The sequence below is a fragment of the Trachurus japonicus genome, chromosome 1 (genome assembly GCF_045865225.1).
Source record: "Trachurus japonicus isolate A0001 chromosome 1, Traja_1.0".
Lineage (NCBI taxonomy): Eukaryota > Metazoa > Chordata > Actinopteri > Carangiformes > Carangidae > Trachurus > Trachurus japonicus.
In genome coordinates this window covers 38303954-38323245 of record NC_140907.1, presented here as the reverse complement: position 1 = coordinate 38323245, position 19292 = coordinate 38303954, and the positions used below count along the sequence as shown (strand labels likewise).

The window sequence follows — 19292 nt, the reverse complement described above, 5'->3', positions numbered from 1 at the left end:
CTCAGAGCTACGCTACGGAGGCTAAGGGAATTTCTTGGTTTTCCTCATCAAACTCATCAAATACACAATCCAACAACTCCAAAACGCTGTCGTGGACAAGTTGTGACCTGCACATTCACCACGCTGTGAGATAATAACGGAACGTTACGAGACGGAGCTGTTTTAGAGGGAAATTCATGCAAAACCGCTGATGCGTGTTGCGTTCAGGGACAGTTTTTCAGCAAGCAGACTCTGTATTTACCCTGTATTTACCTCGAAAACGGCTCCGTTTCGTAACGTTCCATTATTATCTCATAGCGTGGTGAATGTGCAGGTCACAACTTGTCCATGAAAGCGTTTTGGAGTTTTGGGATTTTGTATTTGATGAGTTTGATGAGGGAAACCAAGAAATTCCTTTAGCCTCCGTAGCGTAGCTCTGAGCAGCCTGCCGCTCCGCTCCTCCGTTCTAAAAACAGCTTACACCGACAAATAAAGGTAACGAACCTACTGCTATGACTATAGCGATTATGGCAATGGGCCAATTTGCCAAAATGTTGAACTATCCCTTTAAGATTATCTTATAAGATTCTCTTGTAGTGTGTGGTGTGTTAAGAGTCAAAATTCAAAAAGAGGGTAGCGCTCATAGCCAGCAACAGGCGGCAATAGAGCAGCCATGTTTAAACGATCATGTGACCACCGCTCACAGCCGCTTGACTGCTCGGCGTCCGAAGCCACAGACACACAGACACACACCGATGGGATCGTTGTAAAGGCTGAAGTGTCCCGCTTTCATTAAAAAAAAAAATTACGTCGCTCTCATTGTCCATTCCGGAAATAGACCCGAAAGAGTAGCTACAACGACACCCCTGGTATCGCTGCTGATGCCGCAGATCTCTTTCTGATTCTGAAAAATCTTAATGTGTGTGGTGTGTTGTGTTTGGAATATCGCAGCTCACCACACACAATACGATCAAAACTGTTCAATCTCGGTTGAGATTTATAAAATCTTTATGTGTGTGGCAGGCTTAAGTCGCGACCCATTTTTATAGAATTCAAACCAAGCCTTTAAAAACTCATTTAGCTCTTTATTGAGCAAAGTGCATATCAGAGCACATGAATGAAACTGAGGAGTTACCATGACAACTGCATGTACAGAAGTGAATAAAAAAATATCAAACTGCACAAAATGGAGACCAACAAAATGATATATTTGACTTCTAATGCATCTCTGCATTCAGAGCATGTTCACAAAAGTGAATAAATATCAAATTGCACAAAAAAGACCCACAAAACAAGACAAGATTCACTGCATCAGGCCACATTAATAAGAAACTGAGATCTTTGCATTCAGAGCAAATAATAAGAAAGTGAGGAGGAGCATTACAACTGCATGTGTTCACGTGTCTCGTGTGCCTTTCAAAATAAGTTATTTTTCAAAATAAAAGACATGTCCAACATCAGATGTGCATTAAATATTATTTACTTTTTTGACCAGCTGTCCGCGACCCATCCAGAACGGGTCCAAGACCCACTTTTGGGTCCCGACCCACCAGTTGAGAACCACTGGTTTAGAGCTTCAACTAGATTTGGAACTAGAGCTGCAACTGGAAACATTTCAGTATTAAGTGATCTCAAGTATTGTATCGAGTACATCACAGTAAAGCTAAGCACTGCATGAATATGTTTTCATTGTATTTGTATTACATTAATGAAACCTGTTGTGGCCTTTTAAATCTCCGCTGAAATATATATGTTCTGTCTCAATGCATCAATTTAAAGGGACAACCAGGAGTTTTGGAAAAGCGAAGTGTTTTCACTCTACATTTATGAGCCTCCGCACCGTGAAATTCTTTGACCGGCGCAAGACAGACTCATGTTTTCATTCATCAAGAATTAAAGTCAGAGGTTGGAAGACGATCACATACCGTCGTAGTTCCCACCATAAACGGAGATTCGGCGGCGTTATTCTCATGACTCGCCACGAAACCGAAAGTAAAGAAACGCTGGTCGGCTCGCCCAGCATTTCCACCACCACTAATAATAACAAAATAACCATAGAGACAAAACCATAGATTTATCTAAAATGGACCATTAACAAGTGGTAACGGAGATTCATCCACATTAATATGAGACTTTTAAATAACCAAATAGAAACTCCTCGTTGTCCCTTTAAGACAAAGATATTCAACTTGATTTAAAAGTAGAGCTGCAACTGGAAATCATGTCAGTAATACTATATATGATCAGTATTAGGGGATGAATCAAATAAGTTACTGCTTCTCTTTTCTGTTGAGTTGATGCATGTTTCATCTATATGTTATATAACGTATTTTATCCAACACCGAGCTGCCAATGGGACAAGAGAATTAATGTTTATTACTATGTAGGCATATACTACTGTCCCATTTGAAAAAAAAAAAAAGAATTCTGCTGCTACTTCTATTTTACAGACGTGTTTAAACGCTTCAAATGTTGTGTCCTCATTCACTGAATAAAACTTGTTGTCAGCTAACTGTGTGTCTCTATTACACAACTCCATGTCATGTCTCAGCTGGACACAAGTCAGTAAGTTGGCTTCAAACATCTTCTCTGAATTCGAGCGCTCCGACTTTCCGTTCCATCAAAGTGGTTCACGCGAATGCCAGCCTTGTAACCATGGTGACTTATGTTGACGACGGCCAATTCTGGTCTGGAGCAGGTGAAGATTAACTCCATTTATGTTCTCCAAACAATGTCCAAATGACAGTTCTGCTGGTGCTTATACACACTCACCCTCATGTAATGATGAAATGATAAGATATAAAATAGTGAAATTCGTATTTTAAAAAAAAGTTAACTAGCCAATAAAAAATTAAATAAAATCATGTGGTGAGAGCGTGCCCCAGGCAAATTCAATACACTGCAAAAACTCAAAATCTTACCAAGAATATTTGTCTTATTTCTAGTCATAATGTAATTTCTAGTCAAAACAAATGTTATTCTACTTAAAATAAAGTATATATTTTTGGCTTTTTGCCTTTATTTGATAACACACAGTAGAAATAGACAGGCAGAGAGAGGGGGAATGACATGCAGGAAAGGTCTGCCCGACACGGGATTCGAACCGGGGACGCCTGCGTTGAGGACTGTAGCCTCTACATGGGGCAGACGCTTAATCCACTGCGCCACGCACCGCCCCGATCTAGTTGTTCATCCCGGATTTACTCAAAAATTGAATTTTGCGCAAAGTTTGGCCTACATCGTCTGATAGATGAGTTATTACACTAATGTTAGGACCCACAGTGGAATCAAATTCACTTTTCTTTTCTGTACAGCTTTAAAATAAGACTCATCACATAAAAAGTAGCTTGTTTTAAAACTTTTAAACTTCTTTCAAACATGTTTTTACTTGAAAAAAGTAAGAAAAATCTCATAGTGGTTTTCTTTCTTATTACAAGCACAAAAAACCTGCTTTCACTGGCAGATTTTTCTTTGTATTTTATATAAAAATTTGTTTGAAACAAGTGAAAATTCTTATTTTAAATGGAAAGAGATTAGTTTTGACTAGAAATTAGACATTTTGACAAGAAATAAGACAAATATTCTTAGAAAGATTTTGAGTTTTTGCAGTGTACAGGACTGTTTAGGCTGTAAAAATGTCCTAAATGAGGTCGTTTCCAGTAAACTCTGGACTGTCTCCCTTCAGGACACTTGGATTGCAGTGGACGAGCAGTGTGGAGGAATATTAAATGGTTTTTGTGTAGTTTTATGGACGTTTTTGTGTCGGGCGCTATATTACTCTCATATAAAGTTTTGGTTGGACTACGTTGAACCGGCCTCCCGGGTCTCCAGATGAGGGTGAGTCAATAATCTATATCTTTAGGCCTATCATTGTAACACAGCTTCTACTAGATATTACTACCAGGACTTTCTAAGCACTTTGATGATTGTAAGCACTTTATCCCCTGACACGGTTGCACTTTAGTACTACTGTCGTACTACGGTACTGAATCTGTATTATTATTATTCTACTGTACTGTAAACTGAATGCTGCTATTTTATAACATGCTTTTGTTTTTATTTATTGTTACTGTATTTGTACTGGGGAACATCTATGGGACAACGGATGGAAATTAGCCTGTGGCTACAATCCGGCTTTTATGTTTCGTTCATGAACATGCACTGTCCCACCTCAAATAAAGTGAAGTGAATTGAATTGAATTGAATTGAATTGAATTGAATTGAATAGAATAATGACTGAATTTCATTTTTTGCTGAACTATTCCTTTAAGGAACTAAATTTCCGGCATTACTTGATCAAGTTGTTAATTATATTAACCAAACTTCACATACACAAATCTACATTTTTAGTCAAGAAGCCACATTTTCTGGAACCTTCTGCTTATAAACAACAATTTCCTCTATATCTGACTGAATTAAAACAAACGATCTGTTTAAGCTTTACAAAATAACCATTTCTTTTTTTTTTCCATTTTCCTTTTTTTATGTTGGGTGTGTTTGATAGGTGGGAGGAGTTTCCCAGCATGCTTTGGGACAGCTTTGGGACAGCGTGTTTGTGGATACAAGTTCTAGTTAATTCTGTTAAAAATCACCACAGATGTTATCTGCTACACAATCTTTAGTGACACTGTTCTACACACTATTTTTTACAGTGTTATAGTTTACAATAACTGTTATGGAAACAGAAACTTTGACAGCATAAGTGAAGTTATGTTTGGTTGGTGACGTTCCTTCCTTTATGTGTGTTTTGTATGTGTATTGTGAGGTTAAAAGTATATGTGTATATATAACGGTAACACTTTACAATAAGGGTCCCTTAATTAACGTTATTAGTACATTATTAAGCATTAATTAACTGTTTACAGATATATTAACAATCATTATTATGTATTACTTAGGATTAGGAAACACATTAATTAATGTAGCCTATTAGTAAGCAGTTAATTAATGTTTACTACTCAAAGTTAGTTAATAAATTAAAAGTTGAATAATGTGATTTAGTTATCATTATTTATGCATTACTCAGCATGAATTAACACATTAGTTTATATTAATGCTTTATAATGTACTAACTAACGCTAATTAAGGGACCCTGTTTGGAGCAGCTGACAGATGAATTTCCTTCGGGATTAATAAAGTATCTATCTATCTATCTATCTATCTATCTATCTATCTATCTATCTATCTATCTATCTATCTATCTATCTATCTATCTATCTATCTAAACAGCTTTCCTCCTGTAGTCCTGTGGTGTACGGGGCACAGCAGCTCCTACAAAATCCAGAATTAGTCTCTGCTGAGTTTTGTTTCCATAACTCTACTTTTCCACAATATATTTATGTTATAATGTTGTATACACCTACCTCTGATGTTGTCCATCAGTGTGTGGCCAGCAGGGGGCGTCACAGGACAGAGACTCTCTCCTTCAGCTGTCGACTCTGTTGCTCCCATCCCTGTAACTCCGCTGTTACTTTTACAATAGATTTTATTTTACTTTGGGAAAATGTTGTTTTTGGTTATCATAATTATCCCAAGAAAGAAGGAAAATGTTACTTTTTAGTAAATCTGTTTTTATTTTTTGCAAAATTTCATATTCCTAAAAGTACATTTTCTAAGAAAACCCCCTTGCTTTTATGTTTTTCAAAAAGAAATGGAACTTTATTTTAAGCTAATCACCAAATCAGCAAATGAAAAGGCTATTAAAACCATAGACCTTTGTAATATGTATAACCTTGTTGTATAATGAACATCAGCCCTGGCACATGTTCTTTGTGTTTTCATTGTATACTGTTCCCTGTATACTATTTGTACCTGTCAACTTCTTTTAAATAAAGCTGTTGATTTAAAAAAAACAAAAAACAAAAAAAAAACTCTACTGTTACAGTTTTTTATGATCGCCATGACCCGTTTTTCAATACTTCAAACACTTTTTCAAAACTCTTCACAGTTAGCACATCAACATCAGCCTGCGAGGGTTGTAGGGCTACAATTACTGTAACACATTTCTTGTTCTTTTGACACAAAACACATACATTAAACACATTTAAAATAGGTTTTAACTGCTTTTACACAAGCTCAACTAAGACCAGAACAGTAGATGTTACTGTAATGTAGCCTATGACCTGTATTTAGTTTCATTGCTTTGCTTTTGAAAAAAAAACAAGGTGATTGTCAGTCATTTCTTCCGCTCCTTTTTCTTCTTGTATATTTGACAATAGTGAATGAATGCAGATTTTTTTCTCTTTACTCTAAGTAATTTTCATTTGCAAATACTGTAATACAGTAAAGTGTTTACTGTCATTTACTGTCTTCTTCTTTCATAAACTTTACATTCTGCAAAGCTGCTCTGAGATGGGTCGCTCACTATCTGTACTGAGTGTTACAAAAGAAAAGGAACAAAACTCATGTCCAACAAATGAAAAATGAAGACGGGTTCAAAATAAACTACAGAACGAACATCAATTTATGATGAATACAATAATCTGTCTATTGTAAAACATTAGAGCTGACACAGGTAAAGTGATTCAGTTTGTGTTATTAGTTGTATAGTGTTTTTATGACTAGACTGACTATATGTTTCTGTTGGAAGACAACATGTGTCAGTGTTTTGGTAGATTTGGTGAGTTGTGTTAGTGTACTATTGTATTTTGGAAATGTGTGTGTTTAGTTACACTGTGTGATTTTGAGCATGACATTAATAAATCAACCATATGTGCTACAGCTTTTGAACTTTCACTTTCAAACCATTGCTGCGCTATCTTCTTATGTTTAATCATCATGCGGGTCATTTCACTACTTCATCTTTTTTATGTTAATTAACAGAGTTGACAATGTGTCATCATAAATTGATGTTCGTTCTGTAGTTTATTTTGAACCCGTCTTCATTTTTCATTTGTTGGACATCAGTTTTGTTCCTTTTTTTTGTAACACTCAGTACAGATAGTGAGCGACCCATCTCAGAGCAGCTTTGCAGAATGTAAAGTTTATGAAAGAAGAAGACCGTAAATGACAGTAAACACTTTACTGTATTACAGTATTTGCAAATGAACATTACTTAGAGTAAAGAGAAAAAAATCAGCATTAACAGTAGCTGTCATTCACTATTGTCAAATATACAAGAAGAAAAAGGAGCGGAAGAAATGACTGACAATCACCTTGTTTTTTTTTCAAAAGCAATGAAACTAAATACAGGTCATAGGCTACATTACAGTAACATCTACTGTTCTGGTCTTAGTTGAGCCTGTGTAAAAGCAGTTAAAACCTATTTTAAATGTGTTTAATGTATGTGTTTTGTGTCAAAAGAACAAGAAATGTGTTAATTGTAGGGTGAAGTCAGGTAATATGGGACATATAAGGTCTGAGGCACAAACAATTTAAGAATCTGCAAAATTGTATTTTTATGAAGTGTTTAATGAAGTCTTATAGTTTTGATAAAAATATTTGTCAAATACACATTGTTTTTTTTGTCAACTAGCATTTTTAGCACGGTTTTCAGCTATATTGGGACACTTTATAAACTGTTAGGAGTTGCAATAAAATCATGATTTAACCCTCTATTGCATGAAATATTACTAAGGCATGGTAAAAAATGTTTTGCATGTTTTTATTACTTAAAATTGTCTAAATAACAGAAATATAAAAAAAAATCTTAATTTTTTTGTAAAGGGGGGGTCGTTGGTAAATTGTTGCCATATGGCAACAACATGCAATTGTGGAAAGTCCCATAAAATCAACATTTTTGACCAAAAACTAATTTTATTTAAAGCAACACTCAACAAATCCATCTCATACTCAACCAAAACTAACAAACAAACATTTATACAATAAAAACATTGTATAATTTCAACAGTTATCTAAAATGTCTGAGAACCTGGAACCTGGAACCCGTCTCAATGAAGTACATTGAATTACTCATTTTATTTCATTTCATTCAGTTATCTAGAAGATATAAGTGCAAGTCCATTTAGATAATATGTTACAAAATACCTTGAATCACAAAATATGAAAAACTATAATGTTTTTACCTTTTAAAATATAAGAAAAGGTTGTAAACATAGTCTCAGGGGAGGTTCATGCTATGTAAGTCAATTGGACTCCACTGCGTTGAATGCACCAGGAATTTTCCATATTTGCATACTGTTGCCATATGGCAACAATTGTATTTTGGTATATTACAAAAATACTATTACATCAAAACTGAATTAAATTTAAAAAAAATAAAGTTTACTTTCCCCAGATAGTCATTTCAATTTTTTATTTGATGAAAATTTTCCAAAATTCTGAATAAAAGACGGTCTTCGGGAGCCCCGCACAGTGATGTTTACATGGCAGATGTCCATGAGCAAAAGGGACTGGCAAACAGGATATTTTGGTCATTTGACCTCATAAATTGTATGTCCTTCAAAGTAAAAGCCCCCTTTTCACACCTAACTGTAAAAACAAAAAAAAATATCATAGCTTTTTAGAAAAATGAAGATAAAGTAATTGTTGCCATATGGCAACACTATGCAATAGAGGCAGTTATGGTGAAAAATCCTGTTGTTAGTGCTGTTGTTGGTATTTTTGTATACTTTTTTAAACCTTGCTACACATTTTTGCCTCACACAGGTACAATAATCACTACGCTAATATAGGCTAGCCAAGGCTAACAATGCGTATGGGGTATTCGCAGCAGGTCAGAATCCTATAGGCTGAGGTTCATTGCCAGGAATGTGCCAAAATCAACTTTTGAGAGGATTGATCATTGATTGTTTGCACTGTATTATCAATGATTATTATCTTCTATGTTTAAAAACTAAAATCTGCACACACAGTACATGTTCAAATAAAGAAAAGAAAATTTGGCTGAAAGTGAATGTCCCATATTACCTGAAACTTGCAGAAGGGGGAGAGAGGGTGGGGGTCTCAGTGAGTTTATAGGTCTGTAGTTTCTAAACAGTCACACTTTACAACATAATTTCACCACAGAAATATGGAAGAGATCTGTGATAGGCTAAATGATACAAGCATCAATCGAGTGAGTAACCACCTTTTTTGATGGTGGTTTGGTCATTCCACCAAAAAGTGTCCCATATTACCTTACTTCACCCTAATTGTCAACTATTTAGACTGCTAAAACTAAAATCCCATCAGGTGGACCACAATCATTTCCCCTGCACCGTCTGAACTGTAGCGTTTCATCACTTTTATTCAGCTACGATGCTTTGTGAATAACTTTTCTCTTTACAAGGCTCCAGTCTTAACTTTAAAAACACCAATGTGTATCTTCTGAATTCCTGCATGTGTAAAAGAGAAATATTATTTAAGTTAATATATCAAACAGAATTTTGCTCTAGATTCTATATACCGTAGTATACTATTAATATGTTTATTGTAATTTCCACAGAGAAAGGTTATTATTGTAATTGCACTGGTAACTGACAGCTACTGTCTCTCTTTCACAGAGATCAAGATGTCAGGTAGGCAAACACAACTGCAATATATGAAGGCCAAGATCTGCATGTTGTGTTACTTTACTTTCTCTTTCACTTTCCCTTTGACTCAGAGCTGTATCACCACATCTGTGAACACAAACAGGAAGGTCTGCATCCGCTGTGGAATTTACCCCCCTCACTGCTTCTTTGAACATGTCCAGTCATAGTTTTCCCTCTAAAGTGTCGGTATGAACAATGTTATCCTGTATTTGCTCTTTCATTTACTCTGTATTCTTGTTTATATTTTTATTTTCCTACTAGGCTACAAGTGCTAAACAGGAATTTTGTTTAGTTTTGCAAAAAGCATTTTCCTTTTTTAAAGGGACTACGATGAGTTATGGTTTTTGCACTGAGAAATTCGGACGGTTCAAGAATGAAAGTCGGAGGTTTGAAGACGATCGGATACCGCCATAGTTCCGACCATAAACGATGCCAACTAGCGATCCGGCGAGTCGACCACTAAATAATAATAATAATAATAATATCAAAATAACGATAAAGACAAAACAATATATTAATCTAAAATGGACCCATGAACAAGTGGGTATTGTAGATTCATCCACAGTAGCCGTGTTTCCACTGCAGGAGTTCCTGGTAAAGGGAGGGGGTAGGAACTTCTACAGGAACCGTCCTCTCACTTGGCCCTCTCAGTGGCCGTGTCTCCACTGCAGAGTCGGACCCCGCGGCGACGTCATGAGTTTCGATCGCCGCTTAAAGGGATAGTTCACCCTAGAATGATATTTCGCTCATTATCTACTCACCCTCATGTTGACTAAGGGCTGGAAGAAGTTTCAGAGTCCTCCGTGGCTTCTCTGAGTTACAGGGGGTCTCAGCGTAGCAGTGCATGTCCATATAACGGTTGCAAAGGGACACCGGAGCTCTTCGTAAAAAAACACACACAAAAAAACATCCAAATACCTCCATGATGCTCGTATGTAATGTCCGTCTTGTGCTGAAGCCCCAAATTGCGTAATTGTCCCGAAAAAAATTAAATAAGTCTATATTTTAAGCTTGTTTGTAGCGGAAGCTTCTCAAAGCTCCTCTTCCTGGTCCGTCCAAATCTCGCGTGATTTGCGCCGGCGTCAGCATGCGTCAGTGCGGTTACTGCGAATCACGCGAGATTTGGACGGACCAGGAAGAGGAGCTTCGAGAAGCTTCCGCTACAAACAAGCTTAAAATATAGACTTATTTAATTTTTTTCGGGACAATTACGCAATTTGGGGCTTCAGCACAAGACGGACATTACATACGAGCAGCATGGAGGTATTTGGATGTTTTTTTGTGTGTGTTTTTTTACGAAGAGCTCCGGTGTCCCTTTACAACCGTTATATGGACATGCACTGCTACGCCGAGACCCCCTGTAACTCAGAGAAGCCACGGAGGAATCTGAAACTTCTTCCAGCCCTTAGTCAACATGAGGGTGAGTAGATAATGAGCGAAATATCATTCTAGGGTGAACTATCCCTTTAATCGCAGGCAGGCAGGTCACAAGCACATGCACAAAAATCATAACAACAACGGAGAAGAAGGATGGAAGGAGCTGAGGCGGTAGGCACGTTTCTGGTGTGTGTGTTTGTGCACATGGCGGTTGATTGTAATCCTGCTTTAGTTTATTTATTTATTTATTTTTAACTTTTGACGGCATTGTTTTGTGGCGTGATGGATCTCCAGTGTGTCGAGGTGCGCTGATATTTTCATTTCGCCGCGATGACTCAAACCCCCTCTGAATCTCCTCGGTGCTGTAGACTGCATCAATGTCTGCACCTCATCGTCGGTCCATTTGTGTACATCTTCCTGCTGTTTTCTTGTTGTTTACAGCGGTGTCTGCTAGGCTAATGCTCCCCTTCTGCTCCCCCTTTTGAAAATGCCGGTTGTTTTGCTGCTCTAGCTTTAGCCAATCAGTGCCGGGTTAACCTCGAGCCCCACCCAGGAGCTTTTCAGGGCCGAACGGAGTACCTACCCTGGAGTAGGTACTCTGTTGGCCCCCGTAAAAGTTCCTGTAAATGGCCCTGTGGGGGAGGTTCCTGCAGTGGAAACACGCACCAACGGGGATGGCCCCGAAGTCATATGAGACTCTTTTATAACCAAATGTAAACTCCTCAGGGTTTCTTTAAATCTTGCTTCCTGTTCAGTGACTGAGAACGAAACTGGGGTGGGAGGAGTGAAGTGGAGTCCACACTGCAAACAACATCTGGCACAGTCAGAAGCTGGAGAAAAGTCGAAGGTGAAGGAACCCAGGAGAAAAGAAGACAAAACTAAAACTTAACAGCACAACCTGAAAGAAGGTAAGTCATCTAAACCTGTCTAAAATGTAAATGCCTTTTTGTGTGATAGTATTTTACACTGTATCCTTATTTTTGTCACATAGAAGAATCTATTGCAGTAGAAAATATTGAAATATTATTTGATCATAATGTTATATTAGATAGAATTTTGCTCTAAATTCTATATAGTATTACCAGTAATAAGTTAACTGTCATTTCCACATAGAAAGGTTATTATTGTAGTTGCACTGGTAACTGACAGCTACTGTCTCTCTCTTTCACAGAAAACAACTTGTCTTCAAGATGTCAGGTAGGAAAACGCCACTACAATATGAAGGTCTGAATGTCCTGTGTGAAGAGCTGCATGTTGTCTTTAAAGGAACATTGTTATATATTAAGGACTTCTGAGGGCAGATACATTTTGTAAACCTCTACCTAACATAGACAAATGTGAATATTTATATGTCAACATTATCAATTCTGAGAAGAGGTATCCCGCACACTAAGAAAATTGCTTCAAGAGAATATTTATTGCAACGTTTCGGTCTAGACCTTCATCAGGCAAACATTCAATGTGGCCAAGAGCCCTTAACCCTAACCCTTTACACAGGGAGTGGCTGTGTGATGCACCAACTCCCAATCAAAGAGATTTTTTTCTACAAAATCACGCATCTACTATCGAAAATACTCGACAACAAGACAATAAAACAGATGAAAAGGTCTGGCTGTTCATGTACAGATCCCACAGGCACGCATATAATCTGAGATCTGACAGGAGAGCTCCGATGAAGGAAAAACAATCAAAAGCACTGAGACGTCAGGGAAAAGTACAGGCAGTGGTCTCTCTCCAAGAGAAAATATAGACAAAGAGGAGAACAATAAGCAACAGTTTTAGACAATACAAGCAATCTTAACGCAATTCATCCTATCCCATCACAGGATAGCCTACTCCCGATCGTTTCTGCGGATTGTGCGTTTGTGTTCACTGATTCTCTGTTTCAGTTTCCTCGTGGTTTTCCCGATGTATGCCAGCGTATCATGTGACATTATATGTAAAATATGACTGGGTGTGGGACTAGGCTGGTTCCTGATTATTGTAGATCAACGCAGTGAGTGGTGGTTTGAAACAATGGCACAAACGCAGAAGGTCCAATTCATCTCATTTATTGTTTGGCTGGTTAAGTCTGATGAAAAGGAGAATGACAGAACAGAAAACATTAGCCCACAAACCTCAAATATACAAGTCAACACATACTCAATCTTGGTAAACCTAACTCAAACTCAAACTTGATAAAGAGTAAAAGAGGTAGCAACAATATGGTTCAACTAGAAAAAGCATTTCCAAGAATGGAAATGGTGTGACTGCTGACAGCAACTGAACGCTGTTGCAGAATTAGCAAATAGTGCAAGCTGTGATCACCATACAAATGTTTGACCAAGGTCAGACTCGAACCCACATCCTCATGGTCATTAGACTTCCACTCTGCCTCTAGGCCACGGTGCACACACAGTTGCAGAGACTGTTGTCTGTTAATGATCTGCACACTGTCAACATCAAGAAAGCTTGAGAGTCAAGCTTGAATGACTTAGAATGAAAATGTCTGTGAATTTCAGGCTGAGCACTAACCATATGGCCACAGAGAACCTGAGTTACAATGAGCTTTATACTATGAGGAATCAAAGACTGTCCAATGACAGCTGAATAATTGGAATCAAAAGTCAAGCAATGAAGTGAAAAGACTGAGGCAGGAATCGAACCCATGACCATATGATCACTAAACCTTTACTCTGCCACTCGGCTACAGAGAGCACACTGCTTTCAAAACTGTTGTCATTCATTGTAATGTGATGATGTGCTGCAAACTGGTATGAGTAATCAAGGAGATAACAAACACCTGTAACCAATTGAAGGCGGTGGAGGAGAGCAGAATTCAACATAACATAACAAGAGTTCTTCCCTTGGATTCGAACCAGTGACCTTAGGGTTGGCAAGCATCCACCCTAACCCCTACACTACAGTGGAGTTGTGAAGAAGAGAGGTTGAGACTTTGATGAATGTGAGATTTTTTGTGAAAAAGTTAAATATTTGAAAAAGTATAAATAGTTAAAAAGAGAAAAGTAATGCCGATAAAGTTCAAAAAAAGCTGCACGTTTTGATATATAAATTGTTGAAATAGCACAAAGTATGAAGGACTAGAAGAAGACCGTAAAAAGGCGGAAGAAAATGGCCAAACAGAAGAACAATAGTGTGACTGCTTCAGCAGTCACACTAATTAGTGTGACTGCTGAAGCAGGTGTTTGTTATCTCCTTGATTACTCATACCAGTTTGCAGCACATCATCACATTACAATGAATGACAACAGTCTTGAAAGCAGTGTGCTCTCTGTAGCCGAGTGGCAGAGTAAAGGTTTAGTGATCATATGGACATGGGTTCGATTCCTGCTTCAGTCATTTCACATCATTGCTTGACTTTTGATTCCAATTATTCAGCTGTCATTGGACAGTCTTTGATTCCTCATAGTATAAAGCTCATTGTAACTCAGGTTCTCTGTGGCCATATGGTTAGTGTGTTAGGTGTTGTGCTATTTTAACAATTCATATATCAAAACGTGCAGCTTTTTTTGAACTTTATCGGCATTACTTTTCTCTTTTTAACTATTTATACTTTTTAAAATATTTAACTTTTTCTGCAAATTAAACTCTAGACAAATTATTTTCTCCAGTTTTGTAGCCACACTTGTCTTCTGGCTACAAAACTGGAGAAAATGCAAAGAGACTTAGATAATAATTTAAAATATTTTTTAAATGCAGCCAGGGAGCTCTCTGCTCTCATTCAGCCCAATGCTGAGAGTTCTCCACAACTCTGTCTGTAGTCCAGTTGGTTACAGGTGTTTGTTAAGAGACGCATTAATTGCTTCTGCCACCGTTTGCAGCACATCATCACATTACAATGGCACCATGCTTATGTCTGTGCTCTCTGTGGCGAAGTGGCAGAGTAAAGGTTTATTGATCATGAGGTCATGGGTTCGATTCCTTACTTTTTTTTTTAAGCAGAAGCCAGTGATCCTCTTATCAAAGGTTTTCAAGTCAAGCTTGACTCTCAAGCTGTCTTGATGTTGACAGTGTGCAGATCATTAACAGACAACAGTCTCTGCAACTGTGTGTGCACCGTGGCCTAGAGGCAGAGTGGAAGTCTAATGACCATGAGGTTGTGGGTTCGATTCCGACCTTGGTCAAACATTTGTATGGTGATCACTGCTTGCACTATTTGCTAATTCTGCAACAGCGTTCAGTTGCTATCAGCAGTCACACCATTTCCATTCTTGGAAATGCTTTTTCTAGTTAACTCTAACATAAACAAAGAGTGTGTGGGACTTCACTGAACAACTTACATCAATCACGCAGCTCAGCAATCAGGGAGTTGTGGAGGAGGAGGACTAGGCAGCAGCTCCTTTGTTCCCCAGAGCAGAAAGGGCTCGCCACAGGTGAGCTACCTGCCTAAATCAGCCTCCGAGCTCCGCCCTCCGGGGATGTAAGGGGAAGGAGGGGGGATAGCAGGAGTTGAGGTGGAAGGAGATGGGGATTTTCTACATTATACATTATCAATTCTAAAAGATTAAATTTAATCTGAAGCTTTGAAAATTACAGTTAAGTGAGAAGTTCACAAAACAGGAATCATACTTGCTCATTTGCTCATTTGCTTATTTTCTGCAGGTCAAACACTTGCAGGCACTGGGACATTTCAAGAGGATGGCATTGTCGGAGCTTACATGTTTGCAGGAGCGGGCCTTACTGAAGATAAATGGAGCATCTTTGGCGCTGAAGCCAGAGAACCCAACGTCACTGGCGTAGACAACGAAGACACTGACGAAGACACTGACGAAGACACGTCTGACTATCTCAGAGGGGTTAACCGAGCCGGAGTCGGAGCCAGAGCCAGAGCCAGAGCCAGAGCCAGAGTCCATGCCAGTGCCATTGCCTACGCCCGAGCAAATCTGGCCAGTGCCCGAGCCCCTGCTCATCCTCCCAGGTCTAGATTTGTGGCTTCAGTTGCATATGATTCAGCAGGTGAAGAAGCTTTGAACGCTACAGTTATTCAGTGAGAACTTCTTGAAACAGAAAACTGACTTAACTTATTTGTTTATTTTCTGCAGATTGGAATAAGAACAAGAACATTGACCGTCCTGTTGGGGTGACTGTGAATGAGGTCTTTGCTGGTGCTTTGGCATATGGCGGCGCTGATAAGGCCGGAGTCTATGTTCGTGCGGGAGTGGGCCACGCTAAAGTTGAATGTGGCCCCTTTGGTGCTGAAGTCAAAGGAGCCAACGTTGAGGCAGGAGTTGAAGTGTCTGAGACCTCCCTCAGTGTCTGTGCCAAAGCAGAACTGGCCAGTGTTTCAGTCTCTGACGGTCCCCTGAAGGCTACAGTTGGTCTGTCAGCAGACACTGGAGTTAAAGTTGGTCCAGAATGTGTGGAGGCAGAGTTTCTTGGTACAGGTGTAAAATTGGGCAGAACAATTGGCTTTAAAGTATTTGGCACAGGCATTGAACTCAATCTGTGGTAGAGCTTCAACTAGATTTGGAACTAGAGCTGCAACTGGAAACATTTCAGTATTAAGTGATCTCAAGTATTGTATCGAGTACATCACAGTAAAGCTAAGCACTGCATGAATATGTTTTCTTACTGTATTTGTATTACATTAATGAAACCTGTTGTGGCCTTTTAAATCTCCGCTGAAATATATATGTTCTGTCTCAATGCATCAATTTAAAACAAAGATTTTCAACTTGATTTAAAAGTAGAGCTGCAACTGGAAATCATGTCAGTAATACTATATATAATCAGTATTAGGGGATGAATCAAATAAGTTACTGCTTCTCTTTTCTGTTGAGTTGATGCATGTTTCATCTATGTATATGTTACATAACGTATTTTATCCAACACCTACCTGCCAATAGGACAAGAGAATGAATGTTTACTGTCCCATTAAAAAAAAAAACCTTTTGCTTTCTCTTTTCACTTTCTGTTTTTCGGATTGTCACCACATCCGTTAATCACTAACAACTGTTATATAAACAGGAAGGGCTGCAGCCTCTGAGATTTCTGCTGCCTCTATTTACACACATAGCCTGTATACAGATGTTTTTAAAAGCTTCAAATGTTTCAGAGTGGAAATGTCCTCATTCACTGAATAAAGTGACCAGATTTTGAAATCCATCAAAATCGGCCCACTGGCGGTTTAAATCTGGTCACTTCCGGTTTAGACAGCCATTTTGAATTTTGAAAATGTCAGAAATGGATTCAGCATCATCAATAACCCCTAAAACCACTCCAATATTGCCCAGATCAGCCAAGTCAATTTTGTTGAAATATTGCCCATACAGGCAATTATGCTAATTTATGCTAATTATGTCTGTTATGCTAATTGCCCAATATATATAAGTTAGCATCCGGCAGTTTCTGAATACTGGGGACCCATACTATATACTTCTAACATAAAACTTTGGAGTACTCAACATTTCCGGGTACTCATTGTTGGCAAGTATACAGACTACATGTTCACCATCACAGCCTCAGAGGTGACAGTAACAGGAAACAAGTAGTCTACGTTTTTTGACATCGTTTTTCATACTGAAAAAAGGGCGCCATGTGGTGTGTGACGTCACCTACGCCACCTAGAATCTGTCTGGTTATGGATTTTCTGAATTTTATTTTATTATCATCAGCTCATTTTTCCTCATCTCTCCCACGGCCAGACAGATCGAGTTAAAGGGATAGTTCAACATTTTGGCAAATTGGCCCATTGCCATAATCCCTATAGTCATAGCAGTAGGTTTGTTACCTTTACATTGTCGGTGCAAGCTGTTTTTAGAACGGCGGAGCAGAGCTGCGAGAGGAGGCTAATAGGGGCTTATCCCGATTTCTGAAATCAGGAAATGGTGTTTACATGCTCAAACACAAAAACGGGATACTTAAAGCAGAAGTAAGCGGAATATTTGCATTAATATAAGTCTTAATTATATCTTCCAACAGCAATCACTTCTATAGAGTGTTTGGTCTGAAACACGGGTCTGTCAGTCACTCTGCTCTGCTCTGAGCCCAGGAGAAAACTTTCCTTGTATCCTACAACCTTTATCCAATGAGGAGAGAGAACGGCATAAAGGGGCAGTCCTCTCTGTGTGTGCAGCCAAGGGATGCGCCTGAATGTGGTGACGTAGGGACGAGGGCGGGGACTGCTAACTCCATCTGCTGACAGGAAGTTAGACAAAACCACCGGATCACTTACTTCTGCTTTAACAACCCCGATCAAAACCGGGATACTGAAATCCATGTAAACGCAGTCAATGTCTGTCAACTGCATGATAATCCTGCAGACAATCTATTCAAACTGACATTTCTATTTGAAACGTAAATGTGGAAACTAAAAGATATAAAACATTTTCTAATCAACCAAAACTTCCTGGACCCCCCTGGAGCACCTCCACGGCCCCACGAGGGGTCACGGACCTCCTGTTGAAGACCTTTGATCTACTACTACACTGATGGACGGCAGCAGCAGCAGCAGCAGCTCAACATGTCAGTGTTACAGGTGTGATAGCGCCCCCCGCTGGGCTGAGGGAGTATTACAGCTGCAGCAGCAATCTGGGGCAGTGTTTATCTTTTTAGTCTTTTTAGAGCAACATTTTAGTTTTTAGTGCTGAGAATCAGTGGAAAAGTATATAAATAGCTTGATGTCCATATGCACAATAAATTAAACTGGAAAAAAAACAAAAAAAAAAACAGGCCTCACTGAAGAAGACTCAGTCCAGGTTCTTCTTTCTCAGAAAGCTTAGATCTATCAAAGGCTTTTGGGATGTAAGTGTCGTTTTTTATACTAGTGATGGCTTCCTGCTCTATACTGAACCACCAACAACGTCTTCTGTTGATATTTTAACAGGCATTGTTAGGGTCAGACTTGGCACTGCTGCATAGTCGTTAAGTATTTATTCATTTTTATGTTGCTTTTGTCCTATTTAAGGCGAGACATCACCCCTCAGCCCTCAAAATGCCATTTTTTCCCTTTTCTTGGTCGATTTTGTGATATTTTGCCTCTTAAACATGTCTTCTTTCAAACTAGTGGCAATAAAATGTCAATAACACACAATTTGTTGTTTATTTTATTTCATTTTGCTTGATTGCATTAGTAAATTCCTCATAAATTCACTTAAAGTTGATACTTTTCGCACAGCTGTACTACACTGTATGTGTGTAATTGTGTTCATTTCATATGAACAACTTCATGCTGTGTTGTTCAGTGATCAGTCATGTGTTTAGGATGTCTATTACTAATGGTAGCCTACAATACAATACAACTTACAATACACAACTTTCAAGCGGGTTTCTCAAAAATAAGTTTTTCTTACACACCAATATGAAATACCAATTTCCTTTAGTACCTACACTCACCAAACTTTCCACATGTCTTCCTGTCTATATCCTGCTTCTTTTTACAGAAGGGTTTGTTGATATGTCATTCATAGCCAGGAAATTGATTTTTTTTAATCACACACAAATCCCCCTGTTTCTGCTTTATTA

The 19292-nt window shown here is 38.5% G+C and overlaps 1 long non-coding RNA gene across 1 annotated transcript; it reads left to right on the top strand.

The window, feature by feature from the left end:
- Positions 1–11630: 11630 nt before the first annotated feature.
- On the top strand, positions 11631–15709 carry LOC146992546 (uncharacterized). The gene is made up of 3 exons (XR_015037245.1): positions 11631–11737; positions 12001–12026; positions 15432–15709. It is a non-coding gene; the product is annotated as an uncharacterized LOC146992546 (long non-coding RNA).
- Positions 15710–19292: the final 3583 nt, after the last annotated feature.